This window comes from Mesoplodon bidens (genome assembly GCF_964165515.1).
Source record: "Mesoplodon bidens genome assembly, chromosome: 5".
NCBI lineage: Eukaryota > Metazoa > Chordata > Mammalia > Artiodactyla > Ziphiidae > Mesoplodon > Mesoplodon bidens.
Window position 1 is genome coordinate 102,744,508 of NC_138161.1, and position 19,938 is coordinate 102,764,445.

A 19,938-nucleotide genomic window follows, 5' to 3' on the forward strand; every position below is an offset into this window, starting at 1 on the left:
CAGGAGTAAGTGGAGAAAAAAATCATTCCTCTTCCCCATTAACTGCCCACCTCCTGTTATGGGCTGAATATGTCCTCCTAAATTCATATGTTGAAGTCTTAACCCCTAGTACCTCAGAATGTGACCTTATTTGGAAATAGACAATTGGTTACGATGAGGTCATACTGGTGCTGGGTGAGCCCCTAATCCAGTATGACTGGTGTGCTTACAAAAGGGGAAATTTAGAGGTAGACATGCACACAGGGAGAACGCCATGTGAAGATGAAGGCAGAAATCGGGGTGATACTTCTCCAAGCCAAAGGTTGCCAGTGAACCACCAGAAACTAGAGGAGAGGCATGAAAGATTTTCCCTCACAGCCCTCAGAAAGAACCAACCCTGCTGACACCTTGATCTCAGACTTCCAGTCTCCAGGACTGTGAGACAAAAATTTCTACTGTTGAAATCACCCGGTTTGTGGTGCTTTGTTATGGCAGCCCTAGCAAACAAATATTTCCCCACCCCTGCTTATAACTCCTTATAACTACAACAGAGTCCCCTGGAGTGGGGCTGGAAAGAACACTGAGAGGAACCAGGCTGTCTCAGAACCTGGAGAGAGGGCCCTGTGCCGTGTCCCCAGCCAAAGCTCTAGGAAGGACCAGCAAATCCTTGGAGAGAGAGGCTTTCACGGGGCTGTAGTCCAGGCAGATTGGACCTTAGGCAGCCTTGAAGAGCTCCCATGCCTGGAGAGGCAAAGAAGCAGCTGAATGATGAGATCGTGAATGAGGGACCCCTGAGTAGTGTTGAGAGGTCAGATAACACGGAAGACTACTCCCCGACCCCTGCACGTAATGCCTTAGCATTGCCAAGTTCCCTGGAACTCAGATGTAACGCCATCTCGACTGAGATTGGGTTTCTGCCTGAATCTCAGGGGAATGGGAGCTCAAAAGAGCAGTGAAAGAAAAATAGATTTCAATTAGTTTGGAAATTGAGATTTGTGCTTGCCAAATTTACAGTGGCCTTAAATCTCTAGGAGGTCCTTTCAATTGGTGAGCTGGGCCTTGGGGTGGCACTAGACTTCTCTGTTTGGGCCTTGGGGGAGCTTCTGCAACCTCCCCAGGCTGCCTTTCCCCTGGTTCCTACTTTTCTATCTGCTGGTTATTTTAAGGTGTGTATGTTAGGGGTGAAGGAGAAAAAATGAGACCCTGGCTTCTCTTTTCCTCACCAGCTGCTTAAGGAGAAGAAATACACAAGTCACAAAGAGAAAGACCAATAGAGAGAGAGATTTGTACCTGCATCCTCCATGCCCACCCCACCCACAGATCCCCTTACTGACTGAAGCCCAACTCCAGGCTCTTTGTTCTTGCAGAACGCTTCACACCTTGGCAAGTGTGCTTTACCTACACCAGTAATGGCTTCACAGCCATAAGCAGGAGGCGGAGAAGTGGTGCACTGGAACTCTGGGACTGCCACCCCCACCCTATTCCCAGCTCCCTGTGTGGTTTTGGTTTTTACTTCGTCTGTGACTCTCACAGCAGCCTTCGAGGATGTTCTGTGATGTGATGGGGAGTGCATTATGGCCCCAGGGACACTTTCCACTCTAACTGGGGCAGGAACACCCTAACCCAGAAAATTCATCCTTATGGGCTTGGGTAATGGCATCAGTTTCAGGAGAGAGGAAAAGGCCTCACTTGCACCCATGAAATCCCATCACCCAATGCATTTATGCTGCCATCCAGTCCTTCTCAGGATTGACTGGAAAACAAGTTTATAATGGAGAGAGGAATTCTATTCAGTCCAGCAAGTACACAGTGAGCACCCACTGTGGCTGGCATTGGGAGACAGTGACAAAGACTCCCAGCACCTGCCCTCCAAGAAATCAGAGCCTGGGAGACTAGACCTGTCCTGTCTGTGTGTAGTATTATCAGGTTCAAGTGAGAGAAGAGAGCTGCCACTTTCTGAAAAGCTAAGCCTGGAAAGTATGGTTATTGTTGTTAGGCACGAATTTATAACTGCATAGAAGAAAAATACTATGCAAATGCCAAATATGAAGGAATATGATCATACAAGGTAAAAGCACAATAATGAAGTTATAGAAGAAAGATTCATTTTGGCTGGGATTTGGGGAGTCTCAGTGGGTGACAGTCTTGAGGGACAGGCAGGATTCCCCCTTTTTTCTTTAAGGAAAATGCTTTTCCTGATTATAAAAGTTACACATATTTACTGTCAAAACAGAAAATCATGAAGAGGAAAAAGTCCATCTCCAACCAAAGATAATCCCTACTAGCAGTTCCCAAAGCTACAGTAGTCAAAACAGTATGGTACTGGCACAAAAACAGAAATACAGATCAATGGAATGGGATAGAAAGCCCAGAAATAAACCCACACAGCTATGGTCAATTAATCTACAACAAAGGAGGCAAGAATACACAATGGAGAAAAGACAGTCTCTTCAATAAGTAGTGCTGGGAAAACGGGACAACTACATGTAAAAGAATGAAATTAAGCATATACAAAAATAACACCATATACAAAAATAAACTCAAAATGGATTAGAGACCTAAATGTAAGACCGGACACTATAAAACTCTCAGAGGAAAACAAGGAAGAACACTCTTTGACACAAATTGCAGCAATATCTTTTTTGATCCACCTCCTAGAGTAATGAAAATAAAAACAAAAATAAACAAATGGGACCTAATTAAACTTAAAAGCTTCTGCACAGCAAAGGAAACCATAAACAAAATGAAAGACAACCCACAGAATGGGAGAAAATATTTGCAAACGAAGTGACCAACAAGGGCTTAATCTCCCAGATATACAAACAGCGCATGCAGCTCTATGTCAAAAAAACCCAATCAAAAAATGGGCAGAAGATAGAAATGTCTCCAAACAAGACATATAGATGGCCAAAAAGCACATGAAAAGATGCTCAACATCACAAATTATCAGAGAAATGCAAATCAGAACTACAATGAGGTATCACCTCACACCAGTCAGAATGGTCATCATCAAAAAGTCCACAAACGATAAATGCTGGAGAGGGTGTGGAGAAAAGGGAACCCTCCCTACAATGTTGGTGGGAATGTAAAGTGGTACAACCATGATGGAGAACAGTATGGAGGTTCCTTAAAAAACTAAAAATAGAGCTACCATATGATCCAGCAATCCCACTCCTGGGCATATATCTGGAGAAAACCATAATCCAAAAAGATACATGCACCCCAATGTTCACTGAAGCACTATTTACAATAGCCAAGACAAGGAAGCAACCTAAATGTCCATCAACAGAGGAATGGATAAAGAAGATGTGGTACATATAAACAATGGAATATTACTCAGCCACAAAAAGGAATGAAATAATGCCATGTGCAGCAACATGGATGGACCTAGAGATTATCATACTAAGTGAAGTAAATCAGACAAAGACAAATATCATATGATATCTCTCATATGTGCAATCTAATTTTTAAAAATGATACAAATGCACTTACTTACAATACTGAAACAGACTTGCAGATATCTAAAACAAACTTATGGTTACCAAGGGGGAAACATGGTGGGGAGGGATAAATCAGGAGCTTGGGATGAACATGCATACACTACTATATATAAGATAGATAACCAACAAGGACCTACTGTATAGCACAGGGAACTCTACTCAATATTCTGTGATAACCTATATGAGAAAATCTAAAAAGGAGTTAGTATATGTATATGTATAACTGAATCACTTTGTTGTGCATCTGAAACTAATACAGCATTGTAAATCAACTATACTCCAGTAAAATTTAAAAATACATACATACATACACACACACACACACATATATATATATAGAAAATGCAAAAAAAAAGACCATATCCCACTTTTTTTTAATTTAAAAATATATCATAAAAATGCCTCCAGATCATTTAGGCAGCCAGCTGTGTCAGGAATCAGCCCCATCCACCAGCAGATTAACACCAGATCCAGGACCCCCTGGCCCTGCAACCACCTACCCCAGAACCCGGCTCTGCCCACTAGTGGGCGAGCACTAGACCTGGGACCCCCTGAGGTTCTGCAACCAGCCAGCTCATAACCTGGTCCCGCCTACCAGTGGCCGGCAGCCACGGCACAAGGTACAGCCTGGCAACCGACTGGACCGGGGACCAGCCACACCTAACAGACTACCAACAGTAGTCAGGAGTTTTCTTTATGTTTCCTATGCTTGGGGTTATTTGAGCTTCTTGGATATGTACGTTTATAGTTTTAATCAAATTTGGAAAAGTTTTGGTCATTATTTCCTCAAACCTTTTTTCACTTCCTCTCTCTTTGCTCCTTTGGAAACTCTAATACAGTAACAGATTGCTTAATGATCACTGGATGCTCTTTCCATTTTTTATAATTCTTATTTTTTCTGTTTCATTTTGTATAGTTTCTGGTGTTACATCTTCAGGTTCACTGAACTTTTCTTCTGCAATGTCAAATCTGCCGTTAATCCTATCCAGAGTATTTTTCATCTGAGATATTGCAGTTTTCATCTTTCTGCTACTTTCTTGAAAATATATACTTTTAGCAACTTTTAATGTTCTTATCTACTAATAATATCCACTTTTATTTCTGGGTCAGTTTTGATAGATTTTGCTCCTCATTATGGGTAGCTTTTTCTAGCTTTTTTGAATGTCCTGGTAATTTTAGATTGGATGCCAGATATAAATATTTTCTTTTTGGGTGTTAGATACTTTTGTAGTCTAATAAATATTCTTGAGTTTTGTTCTGGGATGCAAGTAAGCTTCCTGGTAACCATTGGTTCTTTTTAGGTACTGCTCCTAAGCTCTGTTTTTTCTCATTTCTCAGGAATCACTGTTCTTTGTTACCTGATTTCCAATGTCTTCAAAACTGTATTTTACATTTTTTGTAGTTCTTTAGATGTTTCATGCAGGAGGGTAAATCAAGTCTCTTTTACTCTATCTTGGCCAGAAATTGAAGTATCTCTTCATTAAATGTTGAAGTGAATAAATGTTATGAGTTATACTTAAGCTGAATCTGGACTCATTCAACCATTTGGCTCTGTCTCAGAGACTGGAGTAGGGATACTATGGGCCTCTATTTTCCTCATTGGTAAAGAGCCTCCAGAAAAGGGCCTCGTCCAAAGGGGAGGGGACAGAGCTGAGGTGAACCTGCCTGGCTTAAGGTCAAGGGGCCACAGTAGGAGGGGATCGGATGCTGATTGTTCTATAGCCCTGTCCCATGGAGTAGGAAGAGAGGACTGTAGTGAAAGTATGAGAAGACGTTGTAAGTTCATACTCCCCCAAATATCTATGGGATACTGAGAACGCAGTGTGGCATGAGCAAGTAAGGAGAGGCAGCCAGAATGGCTGGTGCCTGGCACTGGTGCTCATAGAAGGAAAAAGAAGAGGAAAGTGATGGCTGTCATGAAGACATCCACCTCCTCTCAGCCCTGTTTCGATAGAGATTTGTGGTAGCTGGAGCTTCTATAAAAGGGCCAAGGCCAAAGCATGAAGCGAGATTTGGGGAAGCAAAAATGCCTCTGACAGAAAAGTTGCACATAAGCGTGTGTGTACATACACAGGAGAGGGGGGGGGGGCAACATGATCGTCGGAACCGCAGAGTAGTGTGGTTGCAACTGCATTTTCAAAGACTTTAGCTACAAAAGTGACCCACTCTTTCCAGACATGAGATCTGGTCTAACTTTCTGTGGTGCTGAGGTCTGTGTTTGTCTCTAATGACTACATCTTTGCCCTGGGCAGCCTACAGGTGGGCCTCTCCAGTGGAATAAACAGGGTCAGGGCTGAAAGCCCAAAGCTCTCACTGTTCTTCCTCAGAGGTTTGTTTTTACCACTTGCCAAAAACGATTGAAGGAGTCTTAAAACAGGTGGGAAAAACTTACATTGAGTTCTTTATCGGGAAGCTCTGAAACCCACTTGTCAAAGGTCTATCCCAAGGCATAATTAAATAAATGGAAAAGGACCAGTCTTAGGCACAGCACAAAAATAGCTGAAAGTCTGTTAAATTCTGCAGCCTAGGTTGAGACAAAGGTTGTGAACCTTCTTGAATGTCTGTGGAAGTAGATCAAAAGAGAAATGTGTGCTAGGTCTTTACATGAATACCGTTTTTCCAAATAGGAAATATCCCATTCCTGGAACATACTGCACAGCAAAAGTGGGTGGCCCTGAGCAGCACTGAGTAATAAAGTAGTATTCAACTGAGAGTTCTAGGTGAAAGTAAAAACTTAAGAGAAACCCTGAGTAGCCGCTTTTACAATAAAATAATCCAACTGTAGTAGACCATAATGCTCCAGGCAGCGCTTACCAAGAGAAGGGAGTTAGTGGTTTGGCCTGTGGTGACCATGCTGATCTCACTGTCTGCCATTCTTGGCTAGCAATTAGTAATCTCAGCTTTTTTCCCTTCAGTTTCACTCATGTGAGTTATTTCTCAGCAGACCACGGTAAATTCCATCAGAAGCCACACAGCAGTATTTCATGTTTACCAGCTAGAAGAACACCAACAGTGCTAGCCCACTACTCAAGAGTGGTAACACTTTCTAAATTTACCCTTACACTGAAGTTTCTACTATGGCCTAACTCAGCAAGCTTCACTTAGGACAGACTCTCTAGCCCGGAGCTAAAGTTCACTTAAAACTCTATGAGCCTACTGCCCACCCATCCTGCCAGCTATCTCTTTGCACCCTCTTCTTTTAGAACTTAAAAAAAAAAAGTAAATTTGTTCCTTCATTCATCTATCCATCCACCCACTCATCCATTCAACTGATGAATACTGGTGCCTACAATGGGTCCAGTTCTGTGATGGAGTTACAAAGATAACATTGACGACAATAGTGATAAGGAGAGTGATGGCACCAAAATGGTGAAAGAGGACACCCCAAGCTCTATCCCTGCACAGAGACCAATAATTAGACAGCTAGTCATGAAGAAAAATAGCTCTGGGAGAGCTCTGGATTCCACTTAAGAAATTTTAGCACATAGTGGAACAAAAACCCTGAGAATAAATGCACAAGAAGAGAAGAAAATTAGTTTCATCTTGCCTGCATCATCCCCGTCCCTCAAGCTGGCACTTCTTAGTGCCAAGAGGGAACTTCCCAGATAGAAAGAATTCTCCTTTCTAGAAAAGAAACAGTCAGGTGAGCAGCTTCTCCAGCCTTTCTGGGTTGGTGCCCAAAGGATGCCAACAAAGGATCTGCTTAGGTTTCACCCCACAGACAGGAAAAGCTGAGATGTACAGAGATGGCTAGGAACAAAAAGAAAAGTGGTCATAGAGTGGGAGCCATCACAGTTCACAGTGACCTGCTCTATAGACAAACCCAGCAGCCTTTGCCACTGAAGAAGAATCAATGGCTAACACAGCTGCCACAGAGTCCCTGCAGATTTCACCAGCTTTTGCCCTATAGGTATTTGTGCTTGCTGATGCCAGCTGCCTGAGTCCCTCCCTGATCCATCACCTTCCCCGTCCCCCATATCTCATCTTCCTCCAGAGCCTGGGAACTGCACTGGCAGCTAGCTCAGGCCTCTGAGGCTGCACCAGTGTGAAACACCAGCTTAGACCCCTGTGGATGACCCCTACTGTTGTGTGTGCACTCAGAGCTAGCCCCTCCAGCTCACTTTTATGCTGCTAGCCTGACATCCATCACTAGCCTTCACCCAGCTGCACACCTGGGGGGAGATTGTACAGCCATTAGGAGAGCATGCTGACAGCCAGGGCTCCCATAGCTCTTTGTGGGCCCAGATCAGGCCCTGTCTTATGTCACTGGCCTGAACGACTGTACTTACCTATAGCTAGAGTTCCTCCAGCTGTGCACCTGTGCACCTCCAGCCCAATTCCCTTCACCGTGAAGTTCACACACCCAGGGGAAGACTGTCCAGCCATGGGAGAGGATGCTGATAGCCAGGGCTCCAGTAGCTGCCAGTAAGCTTATAGTTGTCCCTGGCCCTTGCTGCCTACACTGGTCCCCACCATGTTGTGTGTGCCTGCAACTGCCACCTGCCATGATATACGCACCTGCAGCTGGCCCCTAGAGCCAAGTGTGTGCATACTATCTCCACTGCCTGCCCTGGTCCCTAGCTGCTGGACCTGCAGACACCACTGAGGACCCCAGCAGCTCTTGCAACAACTGCAGACTCCCCACAGTCCTTGCCAAGGACATACCGTTGTTGACGCTGGGAACCCCAGTGGCCTGAGCTGAAGAGACATGATGCCCCTGATGGACCTGTGTGCTGCCACATGCCCCCAAACTTGGCACCCTGCACCACTAGACCTGACATCACAGCATGCTCCAGTGTGCACCCACTCACAGGTGAAGGTCTTCCCTTACCAAAGTCAGTCTACAAAGTTTGGAAGAGGCAACTGCTTCTTTAAATGCACAGACACCTAAACAAGGCTACCAGAATCATGAAGACTCAGAAAAACATGACTCCATCAAAGGAATACAGTAAACCTACAGTAACTGGCCCCAAAGAGATGGAGTTCCAGGAACTGCCTGATGAAGAATTCAAAATAATATTTCTACAGATACTCAATGAGTCAAAAGAGAACACAGGTTAAAAATTTAATGATAGGGGAGGACCTTCAAGATGGCAGAGAAGTAAGACGTGGAGATCACCTTCCTCCCCACAAATACATCAGAAATATATCTACATGTGGAACAACTCCTACAGAACACCTACTGAACGCTGGCAGAAGACCTCAGACTTCCCAAAAGGCAAGAAACTCCCCACGTACCTGGGTAGGGCAAAAGAAAAAAGAAAAAACAGAGACAAAAGAATAGGGAGGGGACCTGACCCTCTGGGAGGGAGCTGTGAAGGAGGAAAGGTTTCCACACACTAGAAGCCCCTTCATGAACGGAGACTGCGGGTGGCGGAGGCGGGAAGTTTAGGAGCCGCGGAGGAGAGCACAGCAACAGGGGTGTGGAGGGCACAGCAGAGAGATTCCCGTGCAGAGGATCAGTGCCAACCAGCACTCACCAGCCCGATAGGCTTGTCTGCTCACCTGCCAGGGTGGGCGGGGGCTGGGAGCTCAGGCTCGGGCTTTGGAGGTCAGATCCCAGGGAGAGGACTGGGGTTGGCTGCATGAGCACAGCCTGAAGGGGGCTAGTGCACCACGGCTAGCCGGGAGGGAGTCTGGGAAAAACTCTGGACCTGCCTAAGAGGCAAGAGACCATTGTTTAGGGATGTACGAGGAGAGGGGATTCAGAGCACCACCTAAACGAGCTCCACAGTCGGGCGCGAATCCCGCCTATCAATGTGCACACCAGAGATGGGCATGAGATGCTAAGGCTGCTGCTGCAGCCACCAAGAAGCCTGTGTGCAAGCACAGGTCATCATCCACACCTCCCCTCCCAGGAGCCTGTGCAGCTTGTCACTGCCAGGGTCCCATGATCCAGGGACAACTTCCCTGGGAGAACTCATGGCATGTCTCAGGCTGGTGCAACGTCACGCCAGCCTTTGCCACCACAGGCTCGCCCTGCATCCATACCCCTCCCTTCCCCCAGCCTGAGTGAGCCAGAGCCCCCTAATCAGCTGCTCTTTTAACCCCGTCCTGTCTGAGCGAAGAACAGATGCCCTCCGGCGACCTACACGCAGAGGCGGGTCCAAATCCAAAGCTGAACCCCAGAAGCTGTGCGAACAAAGAAGAGAAAGGGAAATCTCTCCCAGCAGCCTCAGGAGCAGCGGATTAAATCTCCACAATCAACTTGATGTACCCTGCATCTGTGGAATACCTGAATAGACAATGAATCATCCCAAAATTGAGGCGGTGGACTTTGGGAGCAACTGTAGACTTGGGGTTTGCTGTATGCGACTGACTAGTTTCTGATTTATATGTTTATCTTAGTTTAGTTTTTAGCGCTTGTTATCATTGGTGGATTTGTTTATTGGTTTGGTTGCTCTGTTCTTTTTTTTAAATACTTTTTTATATTTTTATTTTAATAATTTTAAAATTTAATTTAATAACTCTATTTTTCCTTCCTTCCTTCCTTCCTTCCTTCCTTCTTTTTTTATTTTCTCTCTTTTCTTCTGAGCCATGTGGCTGACAGGGTCTTGGTGCTCCAGCCAGGTGTCAGGCCTGAGCCTCTGAGGTGGGAGAGCCGAGTTCAGGACATTGGACCACCAGAGACCTCCCAGCTCCACGTAATATCAGTTGACGAGAGCTCTCCCAGAGATCTCCGTCTCAATGCTAAGACCCAGCTCCACTCAACGACCAGCAAGCTCCAGTGCTGGACACCCCATGACAAACAACTAGCAAGACAGGAACGCAACCTCACCCATTAGAAGAGAGGCAGCCTAAAATCATAATAAGTTCACAGACACCCCAAAACACACCAGCAGACTCAGTCCTGCCCACCAGAAAACCAGACCCAGCCTCACCCACCAGAACACCAGGCACAGTCCCTTCTTCCAGGAAGCCTACACAAGCCACTGAACTAACCTTACACACTGGGGGAAGACACCAAAAACAACGGGAACTATGAACACACACCCTGTGAAAAGGAGACCCCAAACACAGTAAGTTAAGCAAAATGAGAAGACAGAGAAACACACAGCAGATGAAGGAGCAAGGTAAAAACCCACCAAACCAAACAAATGAAGAGGAAATAGGCAGTCTACCTGAAAAAGAATTCAGAGTAATGATAGTAAAGTAGATCCAAAATCTTGGAAATAGAATGGAGAAAATACGAGAAATGTTTAACAAGGACCAAGAAGAACTAAGCAGCAAACAAACAATGATGATGAACAACACAATAAATGAAATTCTCTAGAAGGAATCAAGAGCAGAATAACTGAGGCAGAAGAACGGATAAGTGACCTGGAAGATAAAATAGTGGAAATAACTACTGCAGAGTAGAATAAATGAAAAAGAATGAAAAGAATTGAGGACAGTCTCAGAGACCTCTGGGACAACATTAAATGCACCAACATTTGAATTATAGGGGTCCCAGAAGAAGAGAAAAGGAAAGGCACTGAAAAAATATTTGAAGAGATTATAGTTGGAAACTTCCCTAATATGGAAAAGGAAATAGTCAATCAAGTCCAGGAAGTGCAGAGAGTCCCATACAGGATAAATCCAAGGAGAAATACGCCAAGACACATATTAATCAAACTATCAAAAATCAAATACAAAGAAAACATATTAAAAGCAGCAAGGGAAAAACAACAAATAACACACAAGGGAATCCCCATAAGGTTAACAGCTGATCTTTCAGCAGAAACTCTGCAAGCCAGAAGGGAGTGGCAGGATATATTTAAAATGATGAAACAAAAAAACCTACAACCAAGATTACTCTACCCAGCAAGGATCTCATTCAGATTTGACAGAGAAATTAAAACCTTTACAGACAAGCAAGAGCTAAGAGAATTCAGCACCACCAAGCCAGCTTTACAACAAATGCTAAAGGAACTTTTTAAGGCAGGAAACACAAGAGAAGGAAAAGACATAGAAAAACAAACTCAAAACAATTAAGAAAATGGGTACATACATATCAATAATAACCTTAAATGTAAACTGATTAAATTCTCCAACCAAAAGACACAGACTGGCTGAATGGATACAAAAACAAGACCCGTATATATGCTGTCTACAAGAGACCCACTTCAGACCTAGGGACACATACAGACTGAAAGTGAGGGGATGGAAAAAGATATTCCATGCAAATGGAAATCAAAAGAAAGCTGGAGTAGCAATTCTCATGTCAGACAAAATAGACTTTAAAATAAGGACTATTACAAGAGACAAAGAAGGACACTACATAATGATCAATATGGACTGATCATAGGGATCAATCCAAGAAGAAGATATAATAATTGTAAATATTTATGCACCCAACATAGGAGCACCTCAATACATAAGGCAAATGCTAACAGCCATAAAAGAAGAAATCGACAGTAACACAATAATAGTAGGGGACTTTAACACCCCACTTTCACCAATGGACAGATCAACCAAAATGAAAAAATAAGTCAATACAAGCTTTAAATAATGCATTAAACATAAAGGATTTAATTGATATTTATAGGCTATTCCATCCACAAACAGAATACACGTTCTTCTCAGGTGCTCATGGAACATTCCCCAGGATAGATCATATCTTGGGTCACAAATCAAGCCTTGGTAAATTTAAGAAAACTGAAATCCTAACAAGTATCTTTTCTGATCACAATGCTATGAGACTAGATATCAATTACAGGAAGAAAACAATAAAAAATACAAACACATGGAGGCTAAACAGTACGCTACTAAATAACCAAGAGATCACTGAAGAAATCAAACAGGAAATCAAAAAATACCTAGAAACAAATGACAATGAAAACATGACGACGCAAAACCTATGGGATGCAGCAAAAGCAGTTCTAAGAGGGAAGTTTATAGCAATAAAATCCTACCTCAAGAAACAAGAAACATCTCAAATAAACAACCTAACCTTACAACTAAAGCAATTAGACAAGGACAAACAAAAAAAAAACCCCAAAGTTAACAGAAGGAAAGAAATCATAAAGATCAGATCAGAAATAAATTAAAAAGAAATGAAGGAAACGATAGCAAAGATCAATAAAACTAAAAGATGGTTCTTTGAGAAGATAAAAAAAATTGATAAACCATTAGCCAAACTCATCAAGAAAAAAAGGGAGGGCTTCCCTGGAGGCGCAGTGGTTGAGGGTCCGCCTGCCAATGCAGGGGACACGGGTTCATGCCCCGGTCCAGGAAGATCCCACATGCCGCGGAGAGGCTGGGCCCATGAGCCATGGCCGCTGAGCCTGCGCGTCCGGAGCCTGTGCTCCACAACGGGAGAGGCCACAACAGTGAGAGGCCCACATATCGCAAAAGAAAAAACAAAAAAAAGGGAGAAGACTCAAATCAACAGAAGTAGAAATGTAAAAGGAGACGTAACAAGTGACACTGCAGAAACAGAAAGGATCATGAGAGATTACTACAAGCAATATATGCCAATAAAATGGACAACCTGGAAGAAATAGACAAATTCTTAGAAAAGCACAACCTCCCGAGACTGAACGAGGAAGAAATAGAAAATATAAACAGACCAATCACAAGCACTGAAATTGAAACTGTGATTAAAAATCTTCCAGCAAACAAAAGCCCAGGACCAGATGGCTTTACAGGCCAATTCTATCAAACATTTAGAGAAGAGCTAACACCTATCTTTCTCAAACTCTTCCAAAATATAGCAGAGGAGGGACAGTTCCAAACTCATTCTAGGAGGCCACTATCACCCTGTTACCAAAACCAGACAAAGATGTGATGGAAAAAAAAAAAAAAACAACTAAAGGCCAATATCACTGACGAACAGAGATGTAAAAATCCTCAACAAAATACTAGCAAACAGAATCCAACAGCACATTAAAAGGATCATACACCATGATCAAGTGGGGCTTATCCCAGGAATGCAAGGATTCTTCAATATATGCAAATCAATCAATGTGATATACCATATTAACAAACTGAAGTATAAAAACCAGATCATAATCTCAACAGATGCAGAAAAGGCTGTCGACAAAATTCAAGTCCCATTTATGATAAAACCTGTCCAGAAAGCAGGCATAGAGGGAACTTACCTCAAGATAATAAAGGTCATATATGACAAACCCACAGCCAACATCATCCTCAATGGTGAAAAACTGAAACTATTTCCACTAAGATCCGGAAGAAGACAAGGTTGCCCACTCTCACCGCTATTATTCAACACAGTTTTGGAAGTTTTACCCATGGAAATCAGAGAAGAAAAAGAAATAAAAGGAATCCAAATTGGAAAAGAAGTGAAACTGTCACTGTTTGCAGATGACATGATACAATACATACAGAATCCTAAAGATGCTAACAGAAAACTGCTAGATCATTATAATTAATGAAGTTGGTAAAGTAGCAGGATACAAAATTAATGCACAGAAATTTCTTGCATCCCTATACACTAATGATGAAAAATCTGAAAGAGAAATTAAGGAAACACTCCCATTTACCACTGCAACAAAAAGAATAAAATATCTAGGAATAAACCTAACTAAGGAGACAAAAGACCTGTATGCAGAAAATTATAAGACACTGATGAAAGAAATTAAAGATGATACAAATAGATGGAGAGATATACCATGTTCTTGGATTGGAAGACTCAATATTGTGAAAATGACTATACTACCCAAAGCAATCCACAGATTCAATGCAATCCCTATCAAATTACCAATGGCATTTTTTACAGAACTAGAACAAATCATCTTAAAATTTGTATGGAGACACAAAAGACCCCGAATAGCAAAAGCAGTCTTGAAGGAAAAAATCGGAGCTGGAGGAATCAGACTCCCTGACTTCAGACTATACTACAAAGTTACAGTAATCAAGGCAATATGGTACTGGCACAAAAACAGAAACATAGATCAGTGGAACAAGATAGAAAGCCCAGAGATAAACCCACGCACCTATGGTCAACTAATGTATGACAAAGAGGCAAAGATATACAATGGAGAAAAGACAGTCTCTTCAATAAGTGGTGCTGGGAAAACTGGACAGCTCCATGGAAAAGAATGAAATTAGAACACTCCCTAACACCATACACAAAAATAAATTCAAAATGGATTAGCGACCTAAATATAAAACTGGACACTATAAAACTCTTAGAGGAAAACATAGGAAGAATACTCTTTGACATAAATCACAGCAAGATATTTTTTGATCCACCTCCTAGAGTAATGGAAAGTAAAACAAAAATAAGCAAATGGGAGCTAATGAAACTTAAAAGCTTTTGCAAAGCAAAGGAAACTACAAACAAGACAAAAAGACAACCCTCAGCATGGGAGAAAATATTTGCAAAAGAATCAACGGACAAAGGATTAATCTCCAAAATATATAAACAGTTTATGCAGCTCAACATTAAAAAAACAAACAACCGGGCTTCCCTGGTGGTGCAGTAGTTGAGAGTCCGCCTGCCGATGCAGGGGACACGGGTTCGTGCCCCGGTTCGGGAAGATCCCACATGCCGCAGAGCGGCTGGACCCATGAGCCATGGACGCTGAGCCTGTGCGTCCGAAGCCTGTGCTCCGCGACGGGAGGGGCCACAGTGGTGAGAGGCCCGCATACTGCAAAAAACAAACAAATAAACAACCCAATCAAAAGATGGGCAGAAGACCTAAATAGACATTTCTCCAAAGAAGACATACAGATGGCCAAGAAGCACATGAAAAGCTGCTCAACATCACTAATTATTAGGGAAATGCAAATGAAAACTACAGTGAGGTATCACCTCACACCAGTTAGAATGGGCATCATCAGAAAATCTACAAAGAACAAATGCTGGAGAGGGTGTGGAGAAAAGGGAACCCTCTTGCACTGTTGGTGGGAATGTAAATTGATACAGCCAGTATGGAGAACAGTATGGAGGTTCCTTAAAAAACTAAAAATGGAATTACCATATGACCCAGCAATCCCACTACTGGGCATATACCCAGTGAAAACCATAATTCAAAAAGACACATGGACCCCAATGTTCACTGCACTACTATTTACAATAGCCAGGTCATGGAAGCAACCTAAATGTCCACTGACAGAGGAATGGATAAAGAAGACATGGTACATATATACAATGGAATATTACTCAGCCATAGAAAGGAAAGAAATTGGGTCATTTGTAGGGATGTGGATGGATCTAGAGACTGTCATACAGAGTGAACTAAGTCAGAAAGAGAAAAACAAATATTGTATATTAACACATATATGTGGAACCTAGAAAAATGGTACAGATGAACCAGTTTGTAGGGCAGAAATAGACACAGATGTAGAGAACAAACGTATGGACACCAAAGGGGGAAAGTGGCGGGGTAGGGGTGGTGGTGGGATGAAGTGGGAGATTGGGATTGACATGTATACATTAATATGTATAAAATTGATAACTAATTAGAACCTGCTGTATAAAAAAATAATAAAATAAAATTCAAGGTAAAAAAGAAACAAACCTATCCCCCTCCCAAGAGTTAATGATTACATTTTTGCTTGCTTAGTGGGTTTTTTTTTTTTTTGGTAGTATAACCAGTTTATCCCCAAATTCTGACAGAGCTGTAAAACTTTTTTCAGTATATTTATTTATAAATATTAGACATTCTATTACCTTCATTTTTTGAGGAGGGGTTGTGAGGGAGTCATCCCTCCTGAGCGGGTGATCTCTAATCCTACACTAAACAAGGTGTTGCCATAGAATTTCATTTCATCATCATCTCAGGAATTCCCTTTGCCTTTCTTCTCTGTTAATTCTGTCCCTTTTTTTTCCCTATGAGTGCTTTATTGTTGGTTTAAGCCTCCTTGCCTTTGTGAGATATATCTAAACAGTAGTTTCCAAAGGCAGAGGGCACATGGAAGGAGAGAAGGAAGTAGGGCGTAAAGTTGGGGATGGCTTAGAGAAAGCATCCCCATAAGGAAATGTGAAGATAGCACCCCGGGGTAATGCAAGAATACTGTGTGCTTCTGCTCTTCCTGAGACAGCAATAAGCTTCAATCATACTGAACTGGAAAGGTGAGGGTCTTAAGATAAATCTTTACATTCTTCCATGCACATAATAGGCTTAGACCTCAAATATAGAACATACAAAAAACAAGCATTAAAGAAATTGTACTTTGCCATATTGACAGAAGAGGGCATCATTAAACTAAGAATCTTGTAAACTATCACAAATCTGCGAAAAGAATTGAAGAAAATGGAATAAATCTATGCGAAGCTACTTAGAAAGACAGAGAGAGAATCAAACATCTCAAGCAATGAAACTCCTCCACCATTCCAAGAAAGATAAAAAACAAAACAACACAAAAAACCCAGACAACCATGAAGTGAAAGAAAATTGCAACACCATGCAATTTTCTAAATAACCCCAAAACGAGTATTTGGAAATAAGAAAAGCTATCTTCAATCAGAAATTAAAAACATAAATGGATTTGGAAAAAAATAGGAAGATATTTTAAAAAGTTACTTGAACTCAAGGAATAAATAGAACAAGAAGAAAAATTATCTCAAAGTTGAAAAGTAAATTTTAGGCATTTGTTTCCTAAGGCTGCCTTAACAAATTACCACAAACTGGGTGACTTAAAACAATAGAAATTGGTTCTATCACAGTTCTGGAGGCCAGAAGTCTGAAATCAAGGTGTCAGCAGGGCTGGTTTCTTCTGGAGGTGCTCTCCTAGTTTTCATCCCTCTCTCCTAGCTTCTGGTGACTGCCAGAAATCCTTGATGTTCTTTGTTTATATATGCATTATTCTAATCTCCACCTCCATCTTCATATTGCCCTCTTTTCTAAATGTCTTCTCCCCCTTCCCTTCTCTTCTCTTCTAGGGACAATTGCCATTGGAATTTGGGCCCACCCAGCTAAGCTAGGATGATCTCATCTCAAGATCCTTAACTTAATTACATTTGCAAAACCCCCTTTTCCAAATAAAGTCACATTAATGGGTTTGAAGTAGACATATCTTTTGGGAGGCCGACATTTAACTCACTACAGCACCCAAGGGAGAATGGACTCAAACAGAAATTTAATAAGCAGCACTGAAGAAAGACAAACAATCAGCCAAGAAAAGGGAATAAGATAAAGTAAAAAGAGTCAGGAAGGAAATGATTGATACAGAAGACAGGCAATGCAATTTAGATATAACTGGAGCCCTTGAAGAAGAATTATAAAACAATGGAACTATTATTTAAAATTATAGTTGAAGGAAACGTCCCAGAAATAAAACATGAATCTACAAATTCAAAGGATTTGCTATATAGATAAGAAAGTTAATCTGAAATGGTCAACTCCAAGATAACCTAATAAAATGATCTCATTCCTTCATTGTACATGTCTATTCTTTCACCAGGCCCACACTGGCTTGATTACTATAGGTTTATCATAAGTATCAAAATCAGGTAGTACAGAGTTCTTCAACATTGCTGTTTTTTTCAAAGCTGTTTTGGGTATTCTAGGTCCTTTGTATTTCCATATAAATTTTAGAATCGACTTGTCTACTTCTAAAAGAGAGCCTACTATGTTTCTGATTGGAATTGTGTTGAAATTATAGATCAATTTCAAATGACAATTTAACAATACTGTATTTTCTAATCTATGAATACTGTGTATATCTCCATTTATTTAGGGCTTTGCTTTCTTTCATTGGTGTTTTGTAACTTTCAGCATACAATCCTGCACATATTTTGAGATTTATATGTAAGTTTCTCATGTTTTGGTATAATTGGTACTATTTAAAAAATTTAATTTCTAATCATTTCTACAATATGTATATTCAATTGTATCTTGTGGCTTGACAGCTTCTCTTATTAGTTTCTAGTATCTGTTTTGTAGGATATTTCATAGAATCTGGGATTTTCTATATGTAAAATCATTTCATCCATGAATAGAGATGTTTTATTTCTTCTCTTCCAATATGTATGGAATTACTTTTTCTTGCCTTACTGAACTCCAGTTTGATGTTAAATAGGAGTTTTGGGAGTAGACATCCTTGCTTCGCTTCTGATCTTAGCATCAAAGAAGTCAACCTTTCACCAGTTAAGTATAAGACTGTAGGGTTTTTGTAGACTTCTTTATCACAGAGGGAATAGAAATATGCTGAGTATTTTTTTATCACAAATGCATATAATATTTTGTCTGTTACCATGTTTTTTGACTCTTTTTTATAGTTTTCATTTTTATGCTGAAATTCTCCCTCTGTTCATACATGTTGTCCACCTTGTCTGCTAGACCCTTTAGTATATTATAGTTATTTAAGTCCAAGTTCCAAAATCTGAGTCATATGAGTCCAGTTCTGTTGATTACTTTGTTTCTTGACTATGAATTATATTTTTGTTTCTTTTTGTTTTTGCTTTTTGTGTTTTATGTATTTTGGTTGAAAGCCATACATTGTGAGTAGGACAGTAAAGATTAAGGTAAGTAGTATTTATGCCTGGAATTGGGTGATCTTCTTCCACTAGGCCATACATATAGGAGGGGTTGAGTCAATGTAGTCAGGAATTGAGCTGGGGTTGGGTTTGGCTGTTCTATATTCACTTTCAGTTCACCACTGGCATCCAATTCTAGTGTTACTTTGTTCTTATGGAGAGACAGGTTTACTTGAGTTTCCCTCAATGTTCCTGCTCCACTCTCAGCTTTAGGCCTTTACTGTTTGCCTTTGCCTGCATTTCAGAGAGGATGTCTCTCCACCCTCAGCAGTAGTTGCATCGCTTCTTACTTACTACCAGCGCTTGGTAGGCTAGTTGGGGCAGGATGATTCTCTCTTGTCTCGCTCCCACCTCAGTCTTAGGTAGGTCCTATGTCCCTGGGTTTTGGAGGTGAGAACTTCTCAGTGATCCTGCCCTACCCCAGTGGTAGGAGACCTATAGTAGTCTGAGCCCAGGATTTTTTTTCTTTCCCTTCTTCCAGCCACAGTTTTCCTGCCCTTAGCAGTTTAACTCTTTTGTTCTGAAGGGGATAAGTTTCCAGGCAGGGCTCTCTGCCTTTCCTGTAATAGTGACTGCTCCCTTCCTTCAGGCTTGTACCTCAAGGGGTGCTATCTCCTCTAACCTCCTGCCCTGTCAATCAGTCTTTTTTGTGAATAAATACCTTCTGGGAGTCCACTGAGAAAAGCTTCCAAGTAGGGACAAACTCACTTATTTCTATGGCTCCTAGGGATACTATTCTCTCAGATTACCCTACAGTCATATTCAGACTTTAGCAATTAGTTAAAATGTTAGCTGAATTTTTCTTCTCTACTTATGATGTGGCCTCATTTTCTTCCTGTGCTTTGCCATAACTGAGTCAGTGTTTGTGTCTTGTGTCTCTTTAGAGACTCTTGTATTTCCTTAGAGTTAAGATAACCAGTCATTCTGTAACCTTGGTTATCTAATGAGTTCAAGAAAAGCTGCAATTTTGTACACTGTTCTGCGTTTTCTAACTATAATAATGAAAGTGATTTTTATTTTCATATTTCTATA